Below are 11,039 nucleotides of genomic sequence, written 5' to 3'. Positions count from 1 at the left end.
TACCCCAAAACCCTATTCTATTCATGTACACTGTCCCAAGGTTTTCATGAAGACACTCAGCTCTTGACTGTCTTCACGACTTGTCTGGCCAGCTCTTCAACACCTTGGCCAGACAAGACCATAAAAGGCCTGCTTTACTTATATTTGACTGTTGGTAAGGTTGACCCTGAAATCTTTTACATTTGTTTCTTTTGATAATTTTGATCATATGTATGTTAGAAACTGCTCATTACTCTCCAGTATCCATTCCCTCTTTCTTAGGGAATTTTTTGCTGAGCCCTTTTCTACCCAGCTAAAAACTATATTTCTCTGGCAATTTTGCAGCTAAGTATGACGATGTGGCTGGTTTCTGGACAATGGATGCTAGTGTCATATGGGACTTTGGAGCTAGCTCCTTAACAGGAGTTGCGGGGACCTCTAATCACCCTCCTTTCTCCATCCTACTTTCTTCCATGAGGATGTGGTGACTATCACTCTGGCGACTACCATGAGCCATGAGAATGAGGGCTGCAGTTTAGGCATAGGGGCAAGATGAGCCAGAAGAAATGTGGGTCCCTGGTGACACCTGGAGCCACCAAACCAGCCCTGGACTCACCATTTCTAGACTTTTTTTTTTCAATGCAAGAAAGAAAGAAACTTCTATCTTGTTTAAGACACTGTTGTTTTATTTTATGTAACTGAACAAAATTCTAAGCAATACAAAATAATTTTTATAATACAAAATACCATATTCAATGCTGTTTTTCTTTTTCTTTCTTTTTTTTAAGAGATAGGGTGTTGCTTTGTCAATCAGACTGGAATGCAGTGGCACAATCAGAGCTCACGGCAGCTTTGAACTCCTGGGCTCAAGTGATCCTTTTACGTCAGCCTCCAGAGTAGCTGGAACTATGGGTATGTACCACCATAGCAGGCTAATTTGATTTTTATAGAGATGGGATCTTGCTACATTGCCCAAGTTGGTCTTGAACTCCTGGGCTCAAGCTGTCCTCCCACCTTGACCCCCTGAGTAGCTGAGATTATAGGCATATACTACCATCTCGCTCCAGTGTTGTTTTTCTTTGGAGAGTGTCTTTTTTATTACTGATTAAAAACTCATCTTTGGGTTTTTTTGCGGGGAGGTAATTTGGTTTTTGTGTGTATGTGTTTTTTTTTTTTTTTTATATGAAGTCTCACTGTCTCCTGGGCTCTAGAGTGCAGTGGCACAATCTCGGCTCACTGAAATCTCTGCCTCCCTGGTTTAAGTGATTATCCTGCCTCAGCCTCCTGAGTAGCTGGCATTACAGGCATAAGCCACCATGTCCAGCTAAATTTTTGTATTTTAGTAGAGACAAGCTTTCACCATATTGCCCAGGCTGGTCTCAAACTCCTGACCTTAAGTGATCCGCTCATCTTGGCCTCTCAAAGTTCTGGGATTACAGGTGTGAGCCACTGCACCCAGCCATATGTGTTTTATATATGAAGGACATTTCCTTTCTGTCAGTGTTGCTGTAAATATAATCCCCTGTTTTTGCTTGCCTTTTGATTTTGTTTATGCTTTCTGTTTTTGAAGTATTTGTGTTCGTTTTTAATATAGTTAAAATTTCTAGTCCTTTAAAATGCTGTTTGCTCTTTTATCCAAAATTATTCTCTCCTTAGATAAGTATTCACCAATATTTTTCTGGGTTTTTAATGACTTCACTGTTTACAATTAGCATTTTAGTCCATTGGTGAGTACTGTTGGGGAGTTTTTAATCTTTTGTAGGTCATAAGTGTTTAGGCCTAAGTACTCTCCTGAGTTCTAAAGTGGGAGCCAGCATCACCTCTCATTTATACACCTTATGCTGGCCTGAGCCTCCTGAAGGCCGACACATTCAGCACAGACCCCTCTCACTCCTACCTCCCACCCACCCTGCTTCTGTGGGTCACCTGCCCACTACTCGAGATAGCGCTCGTGGTTTCTTCTGGAACTTCTGTCTTCACCACCTTGTGTTCAGCTCTAGTCTAGCTCATCTCTAATTTCTGTTTACCTAGACCAGGACTCTGAGAGCCCTCCCAACTATTCTAGGAGCTTTTAGTTATTTCTTCCCTGGAAATACAATATGAAGAATTGTATATGGATTTCCAAGTAGATATGGAGCTTTTTAAATTAAAATGTTGTGTTCTGACAGGAGAAGTGAACCATATTTATCATTTTAAGAAGTGGAAATATATTATAGAAAAGAACCAAACAAAATAAACACAACATAGAAAATAAAAAGTGAAAGCCCTACCACCTTCAAGAAGTAGCCTCTGTCAACAGTTGATATATCTCTTTTTAGACTTATTTATGCAGGCAATTGTGGATCTTTATAAATATATGTATGTACAGCTTTGTTTATGAAAAATGGGAGCATGCTATGTACTTTGTACAGCAACTGGCTTTTTATTTTTTATTTTTTGAGACAGAGTCTCGCTCTGTTGCCCAAGCTGGAATGCAATGGCACTATCTTGGCTCACTGCAACCTCTGCCTCCTGGGTCAAGCAATTCTCCAGCCTTAGCCTCCCAAGTAGCTGGGATTACAAGCATCTGCCACCAGACACGACTAATTTTTGTATTTTTAGTAGAGACAAGGTTTCATCATGTTGGCCAGGCTGGTCTCGAACTCCTGACCTCAGGTGATCCACCTGCCTCAGCCTCCCAAAGTGGGAGCCACTGCTCCCATCTAGCAACTGGCTTTTTACAAATAGCAGTCTATTGTATACCTCTCTCTATGATAGTACATAGAGATCTGCTATATTCTTTTTAAAGGCTGCTTGGTATGTATTCCACCACATGGATGTACTTCTATTTCATCTCCTCCCCTACAGATGAGCATGAGGTTTTCTAATGTCCTGATAATATTTATAGGCTACTATAAACATCCTCATTCTTATACTTTTATGCATTTGTGCTAGTGTTTCTATAAAATAGATTTCTAAAATTGAGACTGAGTTAAAGGGTATATACATAGTAAGTCATATATACTTCCAGTTGCACCTTGTTGAAACCTTGTACCAATCAGTGCAGTGTACTTTTAAGTGGTCTTTTCATTGCCCGTTGCTTCCCTGTCTCCCCCACCCGCTGGCTCTTCACCCTGATGCTAGAATTGCTTTTATGAAATTCAGATCTGACCATGGCTTTCTCTGTTTAAAATACTGCCAGCAAGACCCAAACATTCATCCAAGCTCCTTCCCAGTTGGAGTCCTCTGGGAAGCAGACACCAAAACAGAAGTAGAAATGCAGAAGATTTATTGGGGGGAAGAGGAACTAAAGCCTATGAAAGGTAAAGGAGAAAGGAGCAGAAGTAGGGAAAGAAAAGACAGCTTTCAAACTGCAGTCCAGATCTAACTCCTGGGATGCAAGAGAGGGAAGGATCGTTCGGTTGAAAGAGCATCAGACTGTGGTGTGGCTGTAAGAATGTCTCAACCAGCCCAGCGGGGATCTCCAGCCAAAGATTGCCCAGGGGAAGAGTCCCACTTCAGGCAGAAATGGACAGGCCCAAGCAACCCTGCCATCTTCTGCCACTGGCTGGAAGCCATCCAGGAGGCAACATGGTCTAACTTGAATGGTATGGTGGATCCAAGGCTGCAGCCTGTCAGATGTGTGCACTCCATGCAGCAGGTCCTTTGAATGGCATGTGTTCATGGCTGCCATAAGCTGCAGCCTGCCTTTTAGTTTTACCTCCTTTTTTTCTTGTTCTCCGACCCCGTGTTCTGGCAACACTGGCCTGACTACACACCATATCACACATGACCAATTGCCCATGCCACCCCCAACCCTGACCTTTGCCCAATCAGTTCTTTCTGCCTGAAATGCCACTCCTTCCCAGTTTTACCCAGCAAAATCCTAATATGCTTTCAAGACCCAACTTAAAAATCACCTTCTCAGCTAGGCGCAGTGGCTCACACCTACAATCCCAGCACTTTGGGAGGCTGAGGGGAGTGGATCACAAGGTCGGGAGATCGAGACCATACTGGCTAACACAGTGAAACCCCGTCTCTACCGAAAAAACAAAAAATTAACTGGACGTGGTGTCGTGTGCCTGTAGTCCCAGCTACTTGGGAGGCTGAGGCAGGAGAATTGCTTGAACTTGGGAGGCAGAGGTTGTAGTGAGCTGAAATTGCACCACTGCACTCCAGCCTGGGCAACAGAAGTGAGACTCCATCTCAAAAAAAAAAAAAAAATTACCTTCTCTGGGTGACCCCACCATGAGGAATTAATTGTTCCTTGCTCCTAAGTGTAGATTAGTACTTCCCAGGTCGGAGTATTTTTAGTTGTTTTTTCCTCAGATATTCGTTTCCTCTAAACCTAGCAACACATCAGCACACATTAAATGTTGACTGAGCTGTTTCCCTACTCCTCTGAAGGCATCTCGAGGTTACATAATTCCAACTCCTGGAATGGTTGGAAGCACATAGTACATGGTCAAAAGTATTTGTTGAGTTGTCTGGGACCTTGTATTCATGGGGCGAGGTGGGCAGAAGGCTGTTGAGGGTGGGTATTTACTGTTGTTGGGGCTCACCCAGTCTAGGGCTTTGTATTGGTGGGGTGAGGTGGGCAGAAGGCTGCTGAGGGTGGGTATTTACTGTTGTTGGGGTGCACCCAGTCTGGGCTACATTGGAGTTTTAAGACTAGAGCATGTCGTCCCCTGTTTTTATTTTCCTACATGATTTGGAAAGACCCCAGAGGTGGGTTTTTTTTTTTTTTAAGTAATCATTTTATTGTCTCTGGTCAACAAATGAGAACTTTTATGGGTCTTCCCTTTCTCAACCACATTTTTATAGGAGTTGGGAGTTTGCATTTCTTCATTACCCATTCTCCTTATGGGTATAAGAAGAACCATTATGATACCTGGGATGAGAGCTCCAGGTCAGATGGGTAATCATTTTCAGATTGGAGACTCATGGGATAGAGGGAGTTGGGAAGGTAGAAATGATACTTTTCCTCTTCCTCTTTCCCACATCCACCAGTTAAAGAACTTCCCTTAAGAGTGTACCTGTGGGAAGTGACGAAGGGTTTCTGAAGTGGGCACAGCAGGGAGTGACATCAGGATTTAGTGGGGATGAGATGGGTGGAGAGAACAAAGAGGGACTCTCCACGTTCCTTTAGATCTGCCAGGATGTCCCTTGGCCACTGTCCCTCAGCAGAAGAAGGCTAGAGCTGAGGTGGCCACACCCTCTACTCGTCTTCAACCTCTTAATCTGTCAGGCCCTGAGAGGAAACCCTAGGGTTTCCCCACCAAGGTGTAAGGGCTATGTGCCTCTGCCTTCTCTCTTGGGTTCTTGGCACAGGTGGAAGCAGGGAGGTTCTGGGCTGAGGCTTTGGTTGTCAGTGCTAGCTTGACAGCAGTTAATAATAATTTTTTTTCTGTTGATTAGTATCACATTTTATTACACAAAATAAATTTCATCCTTGTTGCACATTCATTCTCGCTATAAATCTGGTTTTTAAAAAATCCCTAGGGACTTAGTCTCATCTATTTCATTGACGTCATGCCTCTATTGTAGTCAGAGTCCTCTCAAAGGACAAAAGCAGATGTGGCTGCCTTGGGTCAGCTGCACACAGTGCGCTCCTGGCCTGCCCGCCCGCTGGAGGCAAGGCTCCCATCATCATCTGGACCACAACTGCTAGGTACTGTCAAAGTGGCAGTATGTCATCGCCTTCACCAGCCCTTCTCCAGCAGCACAACCAGTCCTCCCAGCTGGTCCTCTGGGGACCATCCATCATGGCAACATGATGGCAGTGTCCCCAGGCAGCTGACCATCCTGGGCTTGTCTTTGGGCAGGCCTGGGCCAGGGCCTTAGGGGATCTCTGTGTCCATGGAATAAATCTGAATGAGATCAGACACAATATTATCAATGATTGGCTTGGTAAGGTCATCACTAAATACCTGCCACCATGGCTTCTCAGCCTCAACCTCAGCAGGTACCTTGACTCCATAAAGCTGCAGGGCCAGGTAGAGCACTGCCACGGCTATGTGCTGGGCCTGGAAGCAGAGGCACAGCCCCCCGTGGTAGCTGTCCCGCAGCAGGGCCCAGGCAGTGACGGCAACAGGAGTCCGCTGCCAGCTGTGGAGGTTCATCCAGTTCTTGAGGGAAACCAGGTAGTGGAGCAGGTACTTGTGTGGGTGCTGGAAGGAGACCTGGAAGGGCAGAACTCTCAGCATGAGAAGCTCGCACTGCACAATGCTGTCTCGGAGCTCCCAGAAGCGGGAGTCCAACTCCAGGGGCTCACCATTTGGGTTAAAGTACCTGTTGGACACATCGATGATATCACGAGTCCACAGATGCTGCTCTTCCACTTTGCCAGCCAAGTAAATGGAAGACATAGCGATCAAGTAAGGGTCATAGGCATCCAGGTTGGTCTGACAGAAGAACTTATGGTAAATGGTGCAAGCAGTGGCAATGGGAAGGGACCACATCCCCAGCTTGACACCTGGCTCCATGATGAACCTCGCCACTCGGAAGTGTACTCTGGCTTTGGGCGCTACGGGTCCCCGTCCGCCGCCCTCCGGGCCTTCCATGAGACTCCGCAGCCCCTGAGGAAGGAAAAGCGGCCCCTGCGCGCAGAGACCAGCAGAGTGGGGGCGGGGGGATACTCGCGGCGGGCGCATCCGCGCCACCCCGCCACGTCCCTGCCCGCTCCGCCGCTCCCCCTAATTTTTTTTTTAGTTTTTTAAAATTTATTTTTCTTTAATTTTTAATGTCGTTAAAATGTGTACATAATTGAAACCACTTCAATGTATACATACTGAAACATCCCTATGTACGCCATAAATATGTAAAATTATCATGTATTATCATTGTCTGGAACCTCATAATTATGATGTGTTATAATGATTATACATATTTATGAGGTACATAATGATGTTTCAGTACATATAATGTGTAGTGATCAGATCAGGGTAAAGCAGATCAGGGTAATTAGCATATCCACCATCTCAAACGTTTGTCATCTCTTTCTGTCACTATCCTCCTTCTAGCTATTAGCAGTGGTTAGGGATTTTTAGAGGTTGTATAGTGTGAAGAAGCCTGTGGGCCAGAGATTCTTATCACAGACTCTTCTTCAGGAATTATGAACCAGCCTTCCCCAGAGCATTATCAAACTGTGCCTTTGGTGGAGGCATAGCTCTCATCAGATTCTTTTTTGCCAGGAGGATCTGTGATCCAAACTACTGCTATGTTAAGTCAAAGAACAGCCACCCCAATAAAGAAGAGAATGGGCTGAGCATGGTGGCTCATGCCTATAATCTCAGCACTTCGGGAGGCTGGGCAGGCAGATCATGAGGTCAGAAGATCAAGACCATCCTGGTTAACATGGTGAAACCCCATCTTTTCTAAAAATATAAAAAATTAGGCAGGCATGGTGTCACATGCCTGTAGTCCCAGCTACTCAGGAGGCTGAGGCAGGAGAATCGCTTGAACCCAGGAGGCGGAGGTTGCAGTGAGCCGAGATGGCGCCACTACACTCCAGCCTGGGTGACAGAGTGAGACTCAGTCTCAAAAAAAAAAAAAAAAGAGGATGTGTTCCTGCAAGAGCTGGGTTTTAGTTAGATTGTTAGTGTGAGTGATAAAGACCTCAGAATGGCTCTATAAAGAAGCCTAGATCTCAGCTTTGCACTGTGATTGTCCCCCAGGAAATGCATTCCCCCTGTATGGGAATAGGGACCTGTGGATTCTGTTGCCATAGATCCAGAGATTGGACCCAGGAAAGTGAGATCAGGTGGTCTGGAACCCACCTCCAGGGCAGACAACCCAGAGACAGAGCAGGCCCCTGCAAGTGTAGGGGCTGTGGGAAGAGAAGACAGCTATGTTTACCCTCATAGACTAGGAATATCAGTATGAATAGAATAGTCCTAGGCTTTGAAATGAATTTTTAGCATTCATTATTATTTGGTCATCCTAAAAACCCCTATTATGAACCTTCACTTCAGAGAGATAGTTCTGATGTTCTCAGAAAATGTCAGGAGTGTATTGTACACAGCAGTGGACAACAAAGGAAGAGAAAACCAGAAAAGGAGAAAAGTGAATAAAAAGAAACTTCTCAAATTAGAGTAAAATACTGAACTCAGTTATGCAAGCACACAACTGTAACGTGACAACTTCTCCGATTTGACAGTCCCCCTCCACTTGTATTTTTTAAGTCCTGACCATGATTATAAATAGGGAACCATATCTGTTGAGACTTCCCAAGGGTTACATAAACAGTTTGGATGGTTATATCTTTTAAACAACAGTTTCTGCAAACACTGAAAAAAATCCCACTTATTTAACAGTCTGGTGCTTGAGCCAACCCTGGGAGTCCCTGGGAGGCCTTGCAGAATCACTTCCTTCTAACTGTGAGTGGGGGCAGGGCCCTGGCTTCTTGAGAGCAGGGGAGGAAGAACCCAGTGTATGTGCAGGGTGCAGAGGGAGGAAGGAGGAGGCCTCAGACTGCTACTCACACAGGCAGCTGTGTCTTGTCACCAGGAGAGAGCAGGGACTCGGGATGGAGCAGACATAGGTCTTCTGGAGACTTGGCCCTCTCAGGAGGGAGCGTGTGCTATAGGCATGCCCTTCCCATTTGACAATCTGATAGTATGGTGGAAACAGCATCCCTGGACCCCTAAGTCATGTTGTGAATGTTTCCTTTTCTCAAGCCTGAAGAGCTGAGGTTTATCTGAGAAATGCCTGTGTCTCTTTTGACACATCCTAGTTACCAACTCCTTGTTCCTGCTCCAGGAGCCTCCAAAAAACCATCAAGACCAGAAAAATTGGTCTTGTGTAGTGGTGGGAGTGTCTTAATGTCATTCTCCCCTACTCAGGTATGAGCTGTACCTCAGTTTTGTTATTAGAAATATAATTTTAGGTCAGGTGCAGTCCCTCATGCTTGTAATCCCAGCACTTTGGGAGGCCAAGGCAGGCAGATTACTTGAGGTCAGGAGTTCAAGACCAGCCTGGGCAACATGGTGAAGCCCTGTCTCTACTTAAAAATACAAAAATTAGCTGGGCATGGTGGTGGGCACCTGTAATTCCAGCTACTTGGGAGGCTGAGGCCCAAGAATTGCATGAACCCAGGAGGTGGAGGTTGCAGTGAGCTCCAGCCTAGCGACAAGTGTGATACTCCATCTCAAAAAAATAATAATAATAAAGAAATGTAATTTTAGTTAAGCATTCTTCCTTCCCAGATCCCTTTTTGGAAATGCAGTCAGCTAAAGAGATATAACTTATTACTGTTAATTAACTTTATCAAACTGATCCATGCACTTCTATTTAAAGAGAACCGGGTCCAGTAGTTCTTACCTTTTTTTTGAGGTCACACACCCCTTCCAGAATCTAATGGCACACATAGACCCTTTCTCCAGAAAAATTCACAAACATCCAGAATTTTATATACCACTAGGGGATTTGAAAGACCCCTTTGACTCCACCCTGGGCTTCTGTGTCCTTCTGAGAGGGCACAGATGGAAAAAGTGGTGGTGAGGGGTTAGGAACAGGGACAAACAAGGAACCCGGGTCCTAAGAGATCACTTGGTTGTTTTACCCAAGATTTGGTGTGCAAAAATATCAGAAATTAATATTTGCTGCCAACTGGGGTCATCGCATGTCCCAGAGAAAAAGTATGCCTTCATCTGCAGTGACACACAGCCATGGTGTTGGGACTTGTGCACTACATCTCTAAGCTGCCAAGAGCTTGACACCTCCCCAGCATTAAGCTTGCTGGAGCTGGCTTTATGCTGGGGAGGTGGCTGGCAGCTTGCATCCATCTGGTAGGTTGAGGTCCTCTTGGCAAGCCTACAACTATCACCTCCCAGCAGAAGAGGTGGGGGTTGGACCCCACACTGCAAACTCATAACCTTGAGTCAGATCTCTTTTTTTTATTATTATTTAGAGAAGTCAGTTGTATCATGTAGCTTGTGACTCCCAGGGTATTGTTCTACTCAAACTGGGGAAAACATGGGGAAAGTTGCTGGATCTAGAGTTCATCCACAGCATCACAGGGGATTTTGAAAGTGATACAATATAGTGAAATGAGCATAGGGATCATTTGGAGTCTAGCGCTTGTTATTTGAAGCTCCTCCTGTCTATGTGGTGACTCAAGGAGGGGAGAATTTCCCCTTTGTGAGCCAGCTGGACAAGTGTCAGCACTGCTGTCTTTGCAGGCTCTGGCACAGAGGAGCAGGGCCTGCACTAAAGGGAATCTCCAGGGTTTAGGGGTCAGACCCAGCTTAACACACATGAAAAGGAGTGGTCTTTCTCTTAAGCCAATGAGCCAGGGTCCCCCTACACCCCACAGAGCCATTTCCGCCACCTGGCACAGCTTCTGATCCAAACAGGGTATGTTTGTTGCCCTGCCGGGAGGCTCAGCTCTCATCCATACTGCATCACAGGACAAGGCCCAGGCTTTGCACAGAGAGGCACGTGAACACACTCTTACGACTGGATGCAGTTCTCCCACACCCGCCATCCAATTTTTTCCTTCACTGCTTTGTCTTTTTTAATATTAGTAATGTTTTCTATTATTTCTGTTAACTGGACTTCTCGGAATTAAGATTACTTAAGCAGAATACATTAGCCATAGAAGAAAAGAGGGTAAATTGAACATTTATGAACTTTTATTCATAAAAATACTATTAAAGGGTGGAAAGGCAAGCCAGAGACTGGGAGAGAAGAGGATATTCTCAACAACATACCTGACAGAGGACTGGGGCTTGTATCCAGAAGGTCCGAAGCAAATAGGCAAAAATCTTCAACAAAAACATCTTTAAAGTGGATATACAAATAGCCAGTAAGCAAATTAAAACGTATAAGATACCACTCTTTACCCACAAAAAGGACTAAAATTGAAGATTGATAATACCAAATGTTGGCAAACTCTCGTATATTGCTGGTAGGAGTGTACATTGGTACAATCACTTTGGAAAACTATTTGGTAGTATCTACTAAAGCTAAGACTATACCAGTTCCATAAACCATCAGTTCTACCTCTAGGTACACACCCAAGAGGAATAAGTGCAAATGTCCACCAGAGGACATAAACCAAAATGTTTCTGTCTTATGTC

At 44.9% G+C, this 11,039-nt stretch overlaps 1 pseudogene across 1 annotated transcript; it reads right to left on the bottom strand.

Annotated features, from left to right (window-relative positions):
- Nucleotides 1-4,697: 4,697 nt before the first annotated feature.
- Nucleotides 4,698-9,070, bottom strand: LOC118151383 (cyclin-Q pseudogene; annotated as a pseudogene). Its single transcript, XR_013532077.1, has one exon. The product of XR_013532077.1 is annotated as a cyclin-Q pseudogene (transcript).
- Between the last annotated feature and the right edge of the window lie 1,969 nt (nucleotides 9,071-11,039).

This window comes from Callithrix jacchus, chromosome 2, assembly GCF_049354715.1.
Source record: "Callithrix jacchus isolate 240 chromosome 2, calJac240_pri, whole genome shotgun sequence".
Lineage (NCBI taxonomy): Eukaryota > Metazoa > Chordata > Mammalia > Primates > Cebidae > Callithrix > Callithrix jacchus.
Note: the sequence above shows the minus strand (reverse complement) of the source record. Positions and strands in the feature narration are given on the sequence as shown.